The following is a 15,562-nucleotide window of genomic DNA, read 5'->3' as shown; positions in this document are numbered from 1 at the left end:
GTGTGTTGGCGTTGTTCGAGTGGTTTTTGGTGAATAAGATATATCATATATAATACGTTGGCTGCTTGTTTCCATGTCTCTGGTACGTGGTTTATTTATGTCGGCAGAGAACCTAGTATATGAATAATTCTTCAGTGTTGGGGTCCGTACGCCGTGATGTTTTTCTTCAGTTTTAAGCGTTGTAAGGGTGAAAATTCATATGATGATTACATGTACAATGTACATGTAACTATCATATGGGTTTTAATTTTTATAGTGCTTAGAACTGAGGGGACATCAAGGTGTGCGGATTTTAATGCTGTACGGGTTTCGATCCAGCACGGTATGCATATTTGCATTTTCCTAGTTTTTAGGCTTTGGAGGCATGAAACTTTGCCAGTTTCTATACTCAGTAGGTATCTTAGTTTATTTATTAAAAGAGAGAACCGGTGCGAAACATCGTGTCCCTGTGCGTCTGCGTCGGTAAAAGGGATTAGTGCTGCCGTGCATAACGCTCCGGTGTTAACGCGTCTTCGGTTCGGGTTAGTTAAGTAGATCTAAGGGTTTTCAGAGTGTAGTGACCATCCGATGTGTCTTCTTTATTCATGTCTCACGTTGACCGTTCAGTCGGAGACTGCTCGTTCGTCGGTTTTATTTAATCACGTTGCAAACCGGAATAGGTTTCCTCTGGTCGATAAATATCAAGATTAATTTAATAGCTACGCGATAAAGGACCGCCTCTGCCGAAGTGCGCTTGCTTTCTTGAAGCTATTCAGGATTATTAGTCACTTATATTAATACTTAGATGCTTCGGGTTGTATATGATTTTCGCGCGCGTCATTCACATAGGATCGCGGTGTTTGACAAGAAAGATATTCTCGTAATGAGCGAGAACCGCGCGCAGCGGTGTTCGATTCCGTCAAATATCGCGAAGACATGACAACACAAACCTTTCTTTCCGCCGCAGTAGTAGAGATTCATTCATTCGGGCTGTCCGTTTAGACGGAGATTGTTCACCAATTGCTTTGATATAAGCGTGTCGCCAATCGGAGTAGGTTTCGTTCGGTTTATGAATATCTTGAATAATCTAATGGCTACGCAAAGTATATCTTTGAAAGGTCAGCGTTTTTCGACGTGCGTTTCTGCGTTTCTGATACTCGTGATTGGCCTTCTTGTGGTTTATTGGTTTAAATCAGATTCACATCGTGTAGTCGTATATGCGTGGCTCCAATAACATTATATTGTAAAAATCGGTCAATGTTGTGCTCCATTGAAATAAACCATGCACACCTGTGCGCGGCCCCAGAGGCATTGGTAATGTCTCTTGGTCTAAACCGCTACCAAGCTAGCTTGGTGTGCTATAAGTGCATCATAAATAATCACATTTTAAAACAGTATCAATATCAACTGCACACCATTAAACTATATTTTCATCGGGGACGCCAGATGAGTTTAAACAATGTCTCGATAACCCGAAAAGCCTACTTGGGAGCCAAAAATAAATCTAAGCTGGAAAAAATTGGGCAAAAGCAGGCAGAAGTCTGCAAAAATCTTCACATATTTAAAAAAAACTGTACCAATATACAGAGACTCGATTTGGTCTACTTGTGAATGCTAAAAGATACGCTTGAAGAGAAAAATCATGATTGATGAAGCATGCAATCTTGTTTGGTAGCAAATATACCAAATATACATATGATTCAGATCTGAGAAGCTCTGGAATAAGTTGGTGTTATTTTTCAAATTTTTAGAAGAAAATCTCTCCAAAAAATAAAAATTTATTACGAAATATTTTAAACTAAATTACTATCTTACGACGCACGCATGTGCGAAATTTCCATTTGGATGAAACAGTCAAGTCGAAAAAAATTGAGTCCCCCGTTTGCATTATAGAGTTTCGGTTCGATTCTTGTTCCGGGTCGTTTCCTCAACTCAATTTATGACTCATTTCGGGGAATCACATTCCACCCACACACGTAGATAGAGAAACACGCAGCGGGTAATCGGTTTTGCACTTCCGGCTCGACGAAATTCGCGCTCTGTGTGTCGCCATTTTTTGCTGCCCCTGCGATTGAAATCCTATAATAACAAATTGAATTTGTCTGGAAGGGAAGAAAAGAAAAACGGTAACTGGATCGGGGAAAAAAACCAGCCAGTTTTGGGTGCCTACTTTCGTGTGTTTGCTATAGGAAAAGTCGATGTCGATCCCAGTTTAAGTGACCAGCGTTTTATGGAGATTTTGGAAACTTGGTTCGAAGTTTTTGTGGATTGTAGTAAATTTAACCTTATTACCGGAGATTTTAACATGAATTGGCGCGATAACCTCAATTGGAATCATTTGAAGCGCTCAGCCGAATTTTGCAATTTGAAACAAATAATTAATGAGTATACCCGTATTTCCAGACATAGTAGGACTTTGATTGACAACGTTTATACTAATTTTGACTCCGTTTTTGCAATGGTGAGTCCCAATTTAAAAGTTACCGATCATGAAACGATTGTTATAAATAATTGTGGTACGGGAAGTAAAATAAATCAAGTAAAATTGAAGTGCTAGAAAAATTACTCGAAACAAAAGGTTTCGGAGCTTGTTGCAAGAAACTTGGATTTTTCCCTATCTCGTAGCCTTGATGATAAAGCAACTATCTTGAACAATGTTTTAAAAAACTGTACTAATCAGTTAGTCAAACAAAAGAATGTTGTTGTTAAGAACTCGAACAACTGGTACAATCTAAATCTTTTGCGCCTCAGGCGAAAAAGAGACAAATTGTACAAGAAGTTTTGTAGAACAGCAAATGATAATGATTGGTACAATTATACAGTTGCTAGGAATATATATTCACAATCTCTGAACAAAACACGGAGCGAATATATACAGGGGAAAATTGATCAACATAAAAACAACAGCAAAGAGTTATGGAGAATACTGAAGTCATTACTAAAACCTTGCAATTTTAATCCGCGGTCCATAACTTTTGATGGCATTGAAGAACATTCTGAGGCAACAATTGCAAGTAAGTTCAATGATTATTTCAGCGAAAGTGTTTCATTGATCAATCAATCAATTGAATTGGTTAATGAACCGGATGAAATAAAACGGCCGTATAATGGTAATTGTAGTTTTGAAAGCTTTCACCAACTAGAACAACTTAAAAACATATGTTTTTCTCTTCATAAAACGGCTGGAATTGATAACGTTAATGCCAGAGGTATGCAAGATTGTTTTCATGTTATTGGTCACGATCTACTTGGCCTTATAAACGAATCATTACAAACGGGGCACGTGCCACAAATTTGGAAGGAGTCTTTGATGATTCCGATACAAAAAGTTGCTGGGACGATTAAAGCCGAAGAGTTTCGTCCTATCAATATGTTGCACACTTTAGAGAAAATCTTAGAACTTGCTGTAAAAGGCCAACTGTTACAATATTTGAACTTTCACGGTTTGCTGATACCAGAACAATCAGGATATCGGGAAAGCCATTCTTGTGAAACAGCATTGAATTTGGTGTTAGCAAAATGGAAAGAAAACATTGAGCGTAAGGATACTATTGTTGCGGTGTTTTTTGGATTTTAAACGCGCTTTTGAAACGATTTCTAGGCCCTTATTGTTACAAACTATAAAGCGCTTTGGAATTACGAGTACTGCATACAAATGGTTTGAAAACTACTTGTGTGACAGAACTCAAAGGACTATTTTCAATGATTTTACCTCTGATCCCATAAGGAACACTCTTGGTGTACCTCAGGGAAGTGTATTAGGGCTCATTTTGTTTATTATGTACATTAATGATATGAGAAGAGTCTTACGTTTTTGTGACATAAATCTTTTTGCTGATGACACAGTATTGTTCATTGCAGCTAAATATCTCGAAGAAGCCATATTGCGTTTAAACAAAGATTTGCGATCGCTGAGCGGATGGTTGAAATTCAAACAGCTAAAATTGAATACCAACAAAACAAAATTCATGATTATTTCGCGAAACCGTGTAAATGAAAATGTCTCAGTTGAAATTGATGGTGAGACAATCGATCGCGTGAATGAGATCAAATATCTTGGCGTGATTATTGATGACAAGCTAAAGTTCAATGTTCACATTGATAATGTCATCAAGAAAATTGCCAAGAAATATGGAATCCTCTGTCGTTTGAAAAAGGAGTTGAATACTTTCAGCAAGATTCATCTCTATAAATCAATCATCTCTCCTCATCTAGACTTTTGCACTTCTATTCTATTTTTGGCAAATGAAACACAAATATCGAGATTGCAGCGTTTGCAAAATAAAATAATGCGGTTGATTTTGAGATGCAATAGATACACTTCCTCGTCCTTGATGCTTTGCAATGGCTATCGGTGAAGCAACGAATTGTTTTTCTGACAATGGTGTTGATTTTTAAAGTAGCTAATGGATTGCTGCCCCGATATTTGTGTGATCGAATTGTTAGAGGAAGTGACATCCATAGATATAACACAAGAAATGCGGGAGAAATTAGAACACTACATTTTTTAACTGGTGCTTCACAAAATTCATTGTTCTTTAAAGGAATAAATGTCTACAATTCGATGCCTAGACACATCAGACGTACGGCGACGCTATCAGAGTTCAAGAGACTATGCATATCTCACGTCAAAGCTGAATTTTAAGCAGTTATTTAATTTTTTTTAATTTAGCTAAACTGTAATTGACGAAGTTCTTGTAACGGATGATCTCTGTGTCCGTTTAAAAAAGTATTTCAAACAATATTTAATTCAGATAAAATCAACATCACGCAGTTTATACACCACACAAAATGTATTTCATCCACAGTTGTTTTTTTTTCAATTACCAAAATGGTTCTGTACTATCAACTGAATCAACTCACTAAATTAGTCATGGTATTGAAACATTATTTTTACATAAGAGAAATGACAGAAAAAGGTAAATGTTGACTGCACCAACATTCCATGAGTAAATTTAAAAAAAAGACAGTTTAAAGTGATACAGAAGAACAGCTATCGCAATTATTCGCATGCTGTTGAAAATAATACCAATTTAGACTCCCTTTCAGACCATGCTTGCATTATACTCGAGATTCTATAAGAATTGAGTGACAAAAAATTGCAAATTTCATACATTCCGTTATACGATTTTGTTTGGGGTTGAACCCTTGCATGTTTCAGCAACCACCAGATGTGTGTCACTTGTCAGCAGACGAGAATGTAATTGAAATTTGCATTTCCGGTCCAAAAACGAACGCAAAATGTTGCTAATAAATTTAATGCGACGCATAACGGTTAGTCGTTTATGAAAACGCATGCATAAACGGGAGCAAGCAACAGCAAAAAAAAAAAGAATATTAGAGTTAAAGCAGTTGCTTGTTGGGACAAAGGGTTGAGTGAAATTAGCATGATTATGATTTTAATGACATGGAGAAAAAACGGGCACGGATGTCGATCTCATCACCAGTCATATAAATGATAAGAACTGTTCCATGTCGGTCTAGGTAAGTTAATTATACTTATCATAATCAGTATTATTGATTCACTTCTGATCGCACCTGGTCCGCTTTTCCATGAAAACGGCGCTTTGTTTCAATTCACATCACGAGCGCCAACAGGGTACATTTTCCAAACATTTTCAACCGAAAACCTCCCACGGTCGAACGCTAGCTAGCTAATCTGCTAAACATGCACACGACCATGTCAGAATGCGGTACTCCTGTGTAACTTTCTCTTCCCACAGGCTTCAAGCTATGCATTCCGGACGGTTTGTTCGAATACTCGCCTTCCCCTGGTCTAGCCGTCGCCGTCATTATCGTCAAAATGGATGATATCATTTCAATTAAAATTTTATGATCCACCACCCGGACAGCGAGCACCCATAGGTTCAGCTCATTAAACCACGTTCCTGTTATATACGTACATACATACATACATAAATATATACACGGGCACGTTGATGCTATGCGGATAAGAGTGTCGCCTGCATCGGCTTATCCGCCAATTAAAGCGCAAACGAGTGTTCATTTCGCCTCGGCAGTATAAAACAGTTTCCTAAATGAAAAATATAATTGTTATTAACTTTGAAAACATGAAAACTTTACGAGCGGCAGCGCAGTGCCTCGCATTGGCACACTCCCTGTGGAGAGCTGGAGGACGGCTGGAACATTATAGCTAACACCTCGTAAAGTACTCCATTAATCGATTAAATATTCATGGCTCTGTGCGAAACGATAACCAAAGCACATACCTATTTACCAGCACGCGGGAGCTTTTCAAATAACATTGGTTTGTAACATTGGACCTCACCTAGCCGCCGGCGCGGAAATTATCGGTCCCATCTAAACCATGTTTTGTGCTGATTGAATTATTGAATTCCGGACAAGTAATTTATTTTTTGATCGTCCGCTCAACCGCGTAAATCGATCCGCATAATTTTCGATGAGGTCCAATAATAATCACCTAATTTATAATTCAACCGAAAAGAACGTAAATTGAAAATCATTTCCAGCTTTGCGCACTTTCAATCAGTACTTGAAAATAAATTCAATTTTCAGCTTAACGGTAATCATTGCACAAGAACAGGCCCCTCTGAGCGTCCCCTTGAATAGGGTTCTTTTGCTAGTTTAATGTTAACGCCGGGAGCAAAGTCGAACGGGAAAGAGATTTTTTTCTACAAAATGTCTGAGCTTTCTTCTGTTAGCAAATTACTTGCAGTTTTAAAATATAGTTATAAGTGAAATGAGAATGGGATCCGATTAATGATAATATCATAATAACTGGGCATGAAATGCGAACCTTAGAAAAGAAAACGTAATACGAAGAACAATATTCGCAATTAGCATTTTCAAACAGCAAACTATTCTATAATGATCGAAATAATTCAGTAATTATTGAATGCTTTAAAAATAAACTGGTTTTGGTTGGTTAACTTTTTTTTGAGCCATTAACTTTTCCAAAGGATATCAGAAACTAAGAAGTTATGACAAATTCAATGAAAAAATTGTAGAGATGATTTCAGATGTAAACGTTAATTGCAGATTCTGAGTCAAAATTGAAATTTGAATTCGCGTTGCTCTTAGCGCGTAACGCATCAGCTGCAAAATTCATCTGCAGATTGTTGACAGTTTATAGTATGGCACAAACATCCGTCTTGAGATTCGTATTGATAGAGGACACTTCAACCTTGTTCGAGTGTAGTGAGTGTTTGCACAGGACACAATTCACGTAGGTATCTTGCAGGCATCACATTTCTCCCGGTGCGATGGTTTCTACATAGTTTGACGTGCAGCAAAAGCCAAACCATGTGAATGGTGATAGTTGAGAAGTGATGCTACTGACACACAGAACATTCTCATTAAAATTAATGAACCAAACCACCACACAGTTTCAACCCGAAGAGGATCGCTGCCGGGGAATGATGGAGAGCAAAAGCACGTCAATTCAAAGCAATAACTTCATCGTAACAAGCTGGGGCTATAGAACTTCTCCGAGATAGGCTTTCAAAAGAGCAACAATTAAACTTTAATAAGACTACCAGCTTTTCTAATATCTGTTTAAACGAATCCTAAAAGTGGATCTTAAAAATTGAAACCAGTTGAAGCGCGTGCCTTTCAACCAGATTCAATTCAAACTGGTGTATCTTGATAACAGAGTACCTATGACAGATTTCCAACATCTCCTGTTGAACTGCACACCGTCTTGTGCCGTTCCGGTTTTTATTATCCAACTGAACTTCCTTGCTTTTGTTCCGAAATATAAAACACACAAAACATGCTTCCCTCGAACAAGAACCGTGTATGGTCCTTCAAGGAAGGCCTCTTCAGAACGCAGCTTCGCAAAAAAAAAACAATCCAAACAATACTGCGCACATGTGCAACGCATACATGCCGACTTGTGCGCACTGTCGAAACTGATTTGCCCATTTTTCATCGTTTTTTTTCGTCTCTCTACAAGCTTCATATATCCATTCATAAACGGGTAGGCGCGGTGGGAATCGAAAATCGGGTATGCAGCGCGAAGCCAAGAAAACGAGGAAAAAGCGATTTCCGTGCGCTTGCAGCAACAACAACAACAACAAACAAAATGAATTTTATTTCGAGAGCACGGGTGCACCATATGTTGTTAGACTACCGTATAATAAACCAGTCTGGAAGGAGGATTCAATTTAATAAGGTATGCACAAAAACGGGGAAACTTCTTCGTTTTCTCATTCGTCGAATGAAGTATTCATACACGGCAACCGTTTGAATTTCGATAGAATCAAGCTAAACGGTTCAGTCTAATGCGACCCGGGTTTGAGTCACTGAACCAATGTTGGTCACAACCGAAGTTAACCGAGACTAAACTAGCGCCAGATACCCCCAACGGAGCGAACGGTAGCTTAACACTGGGTGCCAAAAGCATCAACATACAACACAGCAGCATCCGTCGTCATCGTCGCCGGGGCGGTAGCGACTGGTGTCGAGCATAAATCGATAAACCGTTTTCGATTGGACACGGGTCCACGAAACGCACGTGGGAAGAAGGAAGCTGTTTATTTTTTCAACGAACACAGCATTTATCTGAATCGCATCGTTAAGAAGGGGATGCGATCGCGCGTTCTTATTGATTATTGATAGGCTTTGTTTAATTCATTACAAGCCGGGCGTTCCGTTTGGCGCGACTACTGGTTGTATTCTTTTTCTGCTGGAAATTTGGTGTTTCGATTCATTGGAATTTTGGACAGTTTGGCGAATGAAGCCACGGGAGATAACAGAATCAATACCAGACGAACTGTCGGTAACGTGATAGACAACGTCGAAAGGGTTTGTATGTACTATTGTAAAAGATTGAAAGGACATTGTTACTTTCATGGATCGATAACAAATCAGTTTCAACGGCATCAATCAGAAAACTTTTCGAGTGTCAAACGACAATCAACAGCCGGCATATTGTCCGTTATTATACGTTTATATCCTTCTAGTGCCGCCGACAAGAAAGCATCGCCTCCCTGCTTGAGTGATTTTTGTCTGACAGTTCAGAACCATGTAACTTCTTGTGCTTTGTATCTAAGTTTGTTAATCATTTCTGTTCAACAACGTATGAAGCTGCACACATCTGTAAATTCTAGCAAAGCTTGTATTTATAAAAAGGATCTTCCTATTTTTGAAAAATGGTTATACACTGCAAACTGAAACTTGACTCTGTTGATGAATTCATTATAATTTCAGGGCATTACCTGATAAGCCTACTATTCGGAGGTAGTTCTATGCCAGCGCACAATTTCTTCACTAAATATATTCTGTGACAAATTAATATGAGCGTGTAGATTTTAGAAGGGCAGAGTTCTAATAGCTTCATATAATTGAACAAAATATATTAACCAATGGATACCAAACATCATGATATGATATAATAATTATCACTCCCAGCTTCTTCAGTTTGTACTCGTCTTCCAGACAAAACAGTTGCAGGTGTTTTTTGACCACGAGAACTGTAGACATTTGATACCCTCTGTTTGATCGAGGTTGCCGTACTTTTTACTTGTACTTTCTGATATTGCGCAGTGATTTTTACGGATTGCGCGAATATAATGGAGCTTAACCCTCTAGTGCCCAATGTCGCGTTTTGGTGACCAATTCACTACTACGTGAAATTCGAACTGAATAAGAGCCTTTTTCGAGTCGAGTTTCATATGCGGCCAGTAAACTACGTGCAAATTTTGCACTGAGATAATTATTCTAAAGCAGAACTTTCCAGATTGTACTACAGGTACTCTGCCGAAAAAAATACTCAAAAAGTACTTCATCGAGCAAAAGACGCCAAGCCCTTAGAATTTAGGACTCAAAAGGCCTGTTCTAGAGCATTCCGCTGAGTAGAACATTTCTGAAAGCCTTACTTCCAAAGACGACAATTGCAGAGGTTCTCGCCGCCCAAAAAAAAAAATTTTCGCTCTAGCAAACAGCAGCAGTAGCTTAGCGAATCTTTTATGAAAACTGTCATCGCAAACCAACCGGGTCACCCTTTTACTTACTGAAAATGAAAGAAAAATTACGTTGCCCCACCTTTTAATGGAGAATTCGAAACACAATTGGCCCTTCACAGGGCGTGTTGAAGAGTTGACAGTGCGAGAGATGAAGTCGCTTCGGCAGTCTAAATTGTCAGTAGGCTTCAAATAAATTCGGTGGAATATTAATAAAAATTTGTGCGAAATTTTACGTTATCAGGCTTACCTCTAAATTCCAAATAAAATTATACAAATAAAAAATTTGGCAATCATTTGGTAATCATTTTGTGTGACAAAGGATCACTGGTTCGTATAAAAGACTTGGAGATATTGCATACAAAAGCAAAGCAAACCAAAGCCTTGGTGCTACATTCCTATTCGGAACTCGACCTTCTGTTTATTATACACAGACTTCGCAGCCAACTATTAAGTGTACAGGACAATTGCGGGGCTAGCGCTACGATCCTACTGACACTAACAGTCTCTCCCGAGCCGAGACTCGAGCCTACGACGACTGGTTTGTTAGGCCAGTATCGTACCTCGAAACCAACTGGGAGGATATTGCATACATCAAAAGAAAAATTGCAAAACTTTGATCAAAATCTAACCTGACCTGACTTTGTAGTGAGACATTGTGAATGGAAACCGGCAAAAATCATGTTGGATATCTGGAAGAATTTAAGATTTACCAGTTTTTCAGGTGCGTCAAGTTGCAGCTACGAATAGGGCCTTCTACGGATTACGTAATCAACATAGGTTACGTAGTTTGCCTACTCGCATAAAACTAGCGCTGGTAGAATACTGATCCTCCCGGTGGCCCTTTGTGGACATGAAGCATTGCCCTGGAGGAAGCTGATCGGAGTTTTTGAGCGTAAGGTTCTGCGTTCGATACTTGGCGGTAAATTGGAAGATGGAGTGTAGCGCAGGCGCATACAAACATGCTGTTATAGTGAAGGTAATACAGTGTGACGGATTTCACCGGGCTGGACATGTAGCCAGAATGCTGCATGAGAAAACCGCCTCAGTTATCTTCAGCAGCAAAAGAGGAAAAGACCGTCGAGTCCGTGGCTGGCCTCGTACTCGGTGGATGTGCACGGTGGAAGAAGATGAACGGCTGCCCAAGTCAGAAAAAGTAAACATCTCTAATTCGTATGGCCTCAGATCAGAAAACGGTCCATCGGCCAACAAATTAAGTAAGTGAATAAAGAATTTTTGAAACAGTTGAAGTTGTGAATTTTATATCAGACTCCTTGTCAACACAGATATCAGAAAAAATCCGTTAAGTGCACTAAGATCTTTTCTACGGGAGGGATGCGTGCCAAATTGGTATGGAATCGCGTGAAAAGATTTTTTTGATTTCTATTTCAAGCAGTAAATGTGGAGCTGACGATAGACTTGCATTATTGTCATTGAAAATTAGAAATATGGATTTTTTTGAGTTAGAAATATAACGAAGTGAACCATTTCCAAAATGTTTGAACCTCGTTTGAATATGATAGTGGGCAATCCAGAGATTAAAATGCTTTTTTTAAATTTCCATTATTTGCACCAAAAATTGTGATTTTTTTGAAAACGGATATATGATTACTTTTGGCCTGAAACAGAAAACGTGATTGAAATGAGGTTGATATCTTGTACCGTGTTTGAGTTATGGAGAAAAGTAACCCGCGTAAAAAAGTACTTCACTGTACTGCCGTAATATGACATTGTGACGTACATCCATTTGATCAGTTTTTCGATACGGCCCAAAAACGAACGTGTTACTTGTCACATTTGTATGAAAATGGTGTCTACATCACTTTGTTTCCTTGATTTTATGCAACCCATGAATATGTAATCTTTGAAAGGAAGATACCAACAGATCGTCATTTGAATAACGAACAAATTGGTATAAAAACCCCATATTCGAAAAAATGGCATTTACGTCATTTTGTTATCTCACGGCAGTGTAGACATCCGTCAATATGAATCATTTGTTTTTAGAAAATTATATAAAACCGTCATTTTCAAAAAAAGCAATTCATTCAATCAACTTAAGATGATCGTTTGGCCTCGAATAATCCTAAGTTTGCAATTTCTGTTGCAAAATTTGGCATATTTTGTATTTTAAAAGATATAGGGTATTTGCTCCATTATTCATCTCATTGAGCCAATATTCACGAACAATGCACGGATTAAAAACCAAATTTTTACGAAATCATTGAACAAATAAACAAAATACGCTTACATGCTCTTATGGAATCGCTCAGCATTGTAAATTTAGTAAATTTAGCTAGAATTATTCCAAATTTTGTAAAACAAACCGTTTTTCACAACGCTTTCATATTCATCTCAAAACTTGAATCACTGCTCGATTATTCATCTCACGACACTCTCATATTAAGCGCACTGTCAGTCATCTGATGTATTCAGATATCTGATGTAGTTGCAAAATTGGTAACCTAGATAACCACTGCAGTGCTGTCGATTTATATCAATTATGTAGGAATGGTTCTATATTTTCAGTCTGATTTTTTTGTATTAACATAAACTGATTTGGCAACTTTTAATTATGCGCGGATTTTGTTTTATGAGGTTGGTGATTGAAATAAATGAGTTTTCGAGTGCAGATGCACGACTGTAACATCAAATTTAGAGCTTTTAAGTGAATAATCTAGGAAGAATTTATTCCATGAATAAGTAGATTGGTTTAGTTAGAAAATATGTGTTTTTTTTCCTGATTTCAATTATATTTTTATGTTGTATAGAATGGATATATATGCGCTGAGACGAATAATGGAACAATTCCCCCATGCATTTTTTCACCATTTTATTAAAAACCCCAAGTGATACCTGGCCAAATGAAAAGTAAAACCTGCTCTGAAGCCGAATATCCTCAGTTTAGAAACGAAAAGTGTTGGGTCATTCCATACGAAGTGTACATTAGACTGAGACACGGTTATATGGGAAAAAAGCGATGGTGTTATTTTTTCGCTTCCATGCACTTTTCGTGTTCTATATGGGTCCTATAACAACTGTTTAACTTTTCAGATCGATCGGTGAAACGCCCGATTTGCGCCCGATTTATAAAGCTTCCATACGATTTTATATGGGAAAAACCACTTTCTCAAAACTTTTTCTATAGAGATGTCCAGTTGGCTCCTAAAAATTTCAATGGTGAGCCGTCCGTCAGATATTCAATCAGTTTGGGGTTAATAGCTGTTTTTACAAGCATTGTAGCGCCTTACGGTCTTCAGAGAAGTTTTTCCCAGGAAAATTTCCTACGAATATCATGTATTGATATATTTTTAAGAGCCAACTGAACATCTCTAGAGAATAAGTATTGAACAAGAGAATTTTCCCATATAAAATCGTATGGAAACTATAAAAATCAGGGGCAAATCGGGCGTTTCACCGATCGATCTGAAAAGTTACACAGTTGTTATAGGACCCATAAGGAACACGAAAAGGGCATGGGAGCTAAAGTTTATTTTTTGTCCCACTCTAGTGTACATACAACTAAGACACGACCATCATAGACTTTGCATTCATCTAGTGTCACTTTATAAAAATCCCAATTTGAGTCATTTTCTGATCTCAACCTATTTGTTCTCTTTTTTACATTTTATAAACGTAAGACGTCTAAAAATACTATAATTTCATCGCGTTTCTTGGAAAATTTTACCTAAGAAACACTAATATGTAGTAACATTATATAAAATTTTTACGAGAATAGTTTTAAATATTTCAATTTTAACAATTACCTTGGGGTGATACATGTTTCTCATGTAAAATACTCGGAAATATACGTTGAAATTATTAAATTAAAAAAAATAGCTGCATTTGCCGAAAAGCTTATCATATTTTAAATATGAAATAATCTATCTGGTGAGACTTCCGATCAAAAAAAAAATTCTTTTCTGGATTTCCTGGTTTATTTTCTTCAGTAATCACTTACCAGTATTTTTCAGATATCTAACGTCTATAAATTGGAAGAAAAAATAATTAATTTAATTATTTTCATAAAATTATTATAATTTGAGAATGGCATATAAAATTTTCTGAGTAACACGATGATACTATCACATTTTTAATAAAAGTGGCTGCATTGGCCGAGAACTGCAATTTTAGTTTTCAAACACATAATTAATAAATCTGGCAACACTTACAGAAAAAAAATTTTTTTTAGGTTTCTTGATTTATTTACTACAAAAATTAAATATTGAGAATAGGTTATGTTTCCCTTTAATTCTACTACAAAAAATCAAATACCCTTTAATCGAATACCGTCCGCAGATACGTATTTCGGTTGCTACAAACAACCATCATCAGTACTTATGTGGACCGAAATACGTATCTGCGGAAGGTATTCGATTAAAGGGTATTCGATTTTTTGCAGTAGAATTAAATGGAAATATAACCTATTCTCAATATTCAATTCCATTCTACTAAGACCCTAAAAAGAAATTTATTTTTCTAAAATTCCCTATCAGTAATTTTTGTTCGTCTGACGTCTATAAAATGTAAAAAAGAGAACAAAGAAGTTTTGACCATAAGCGGGGGATATTCCAATCGACACCAAAATTGAGATTTTGTCAAAATGGCACCATTTGAATAATTTTCAAAACTTTTAGCAAATCTATGATGGTCGTGTCCAAGTATGTGATTTTTCGTGATCACTTCACATGGAATGATCATATTTTTTTTAACGTACGGATTAATAACTAGATTTCTCTTGCATCTCATGGAAAGATTTTTTTTATTTAACGTTTAAATCATTTATAGCTATCAATCAAATTTTTATAGTTGGACTACATTTCCTTGTTTCATGCACCAATCAATTCGTATTTTTAAATATTTGTATTAACGCTTTTTCAGCACGGATATCACGAATTTATTACACAGCTGGTAGCGACTGAGGAACTAGGAACTTTAGGACCAAAAAAGACTAAAAAGAGACTAGAAACAAGACCAAAAAGACACCAAAAATAAACCAAATGAAGGTAACAGAGAAGTGTCAGAAGGTAGAAGCAGAAGAGCTTAATTAGCATCCAACTGCAACTAGAACAATGACAAACTGTCCTTTTAAGGACAAAAAGGTTTTTAATAAAAATGTAATAGTTTTGTCTTTTCCAATACACAGTGGTTTTTCAATTACGAAAAAAGATCTGGCAAGGCAGCCTTGTTTTTCACCTACTTTTATAAACGTATCTTGAAGCTTCCAATCCATAATAGCGGAAAAGTAATAGTTAGTAGTTTAAGTTTTATTCATGTAGACAAATGTAGTCAGATGAATTAATGAACCTATAATAATAATAATAATAATAATAATAATAATAATAATAATAATAATAATAATAATAATAATAATAATAATAATAATAATAATAATAATAATAATAATAATAATAATAATAATAATAATAATAATAATAATAATAATAATAATAATAATAATAATAATAATAATAATAATAATAATAATAATAATAATAATAATAATAATAATAATAATAATAATAATAATAATAATAATAATAATAATAATAATAATAATAATAATAATAATAATAATAATAATAATAATAATAATGAAACCCAAAGTGGTGTTTAGTTTTTTTCTATTTCAAGTGAAA

Source organism: Wyeomyia smithii, chromosome 3 (genome assembly GCF_029784165.1).
Source record: "Wyeomyia smithii strain HCP4-BCI-WySm-NY-G18 chromosome 3, ASM2978416v1, whole genome shotgun sequence".
NCBI lineage: Eukaryota > Metazoa > Arthropoda > Insecta > Diptera > Culicidae > Wyeomyia > Wyeomyia smithii.
Note: the sequence above shows the minus strand (reverse complement) of the source record.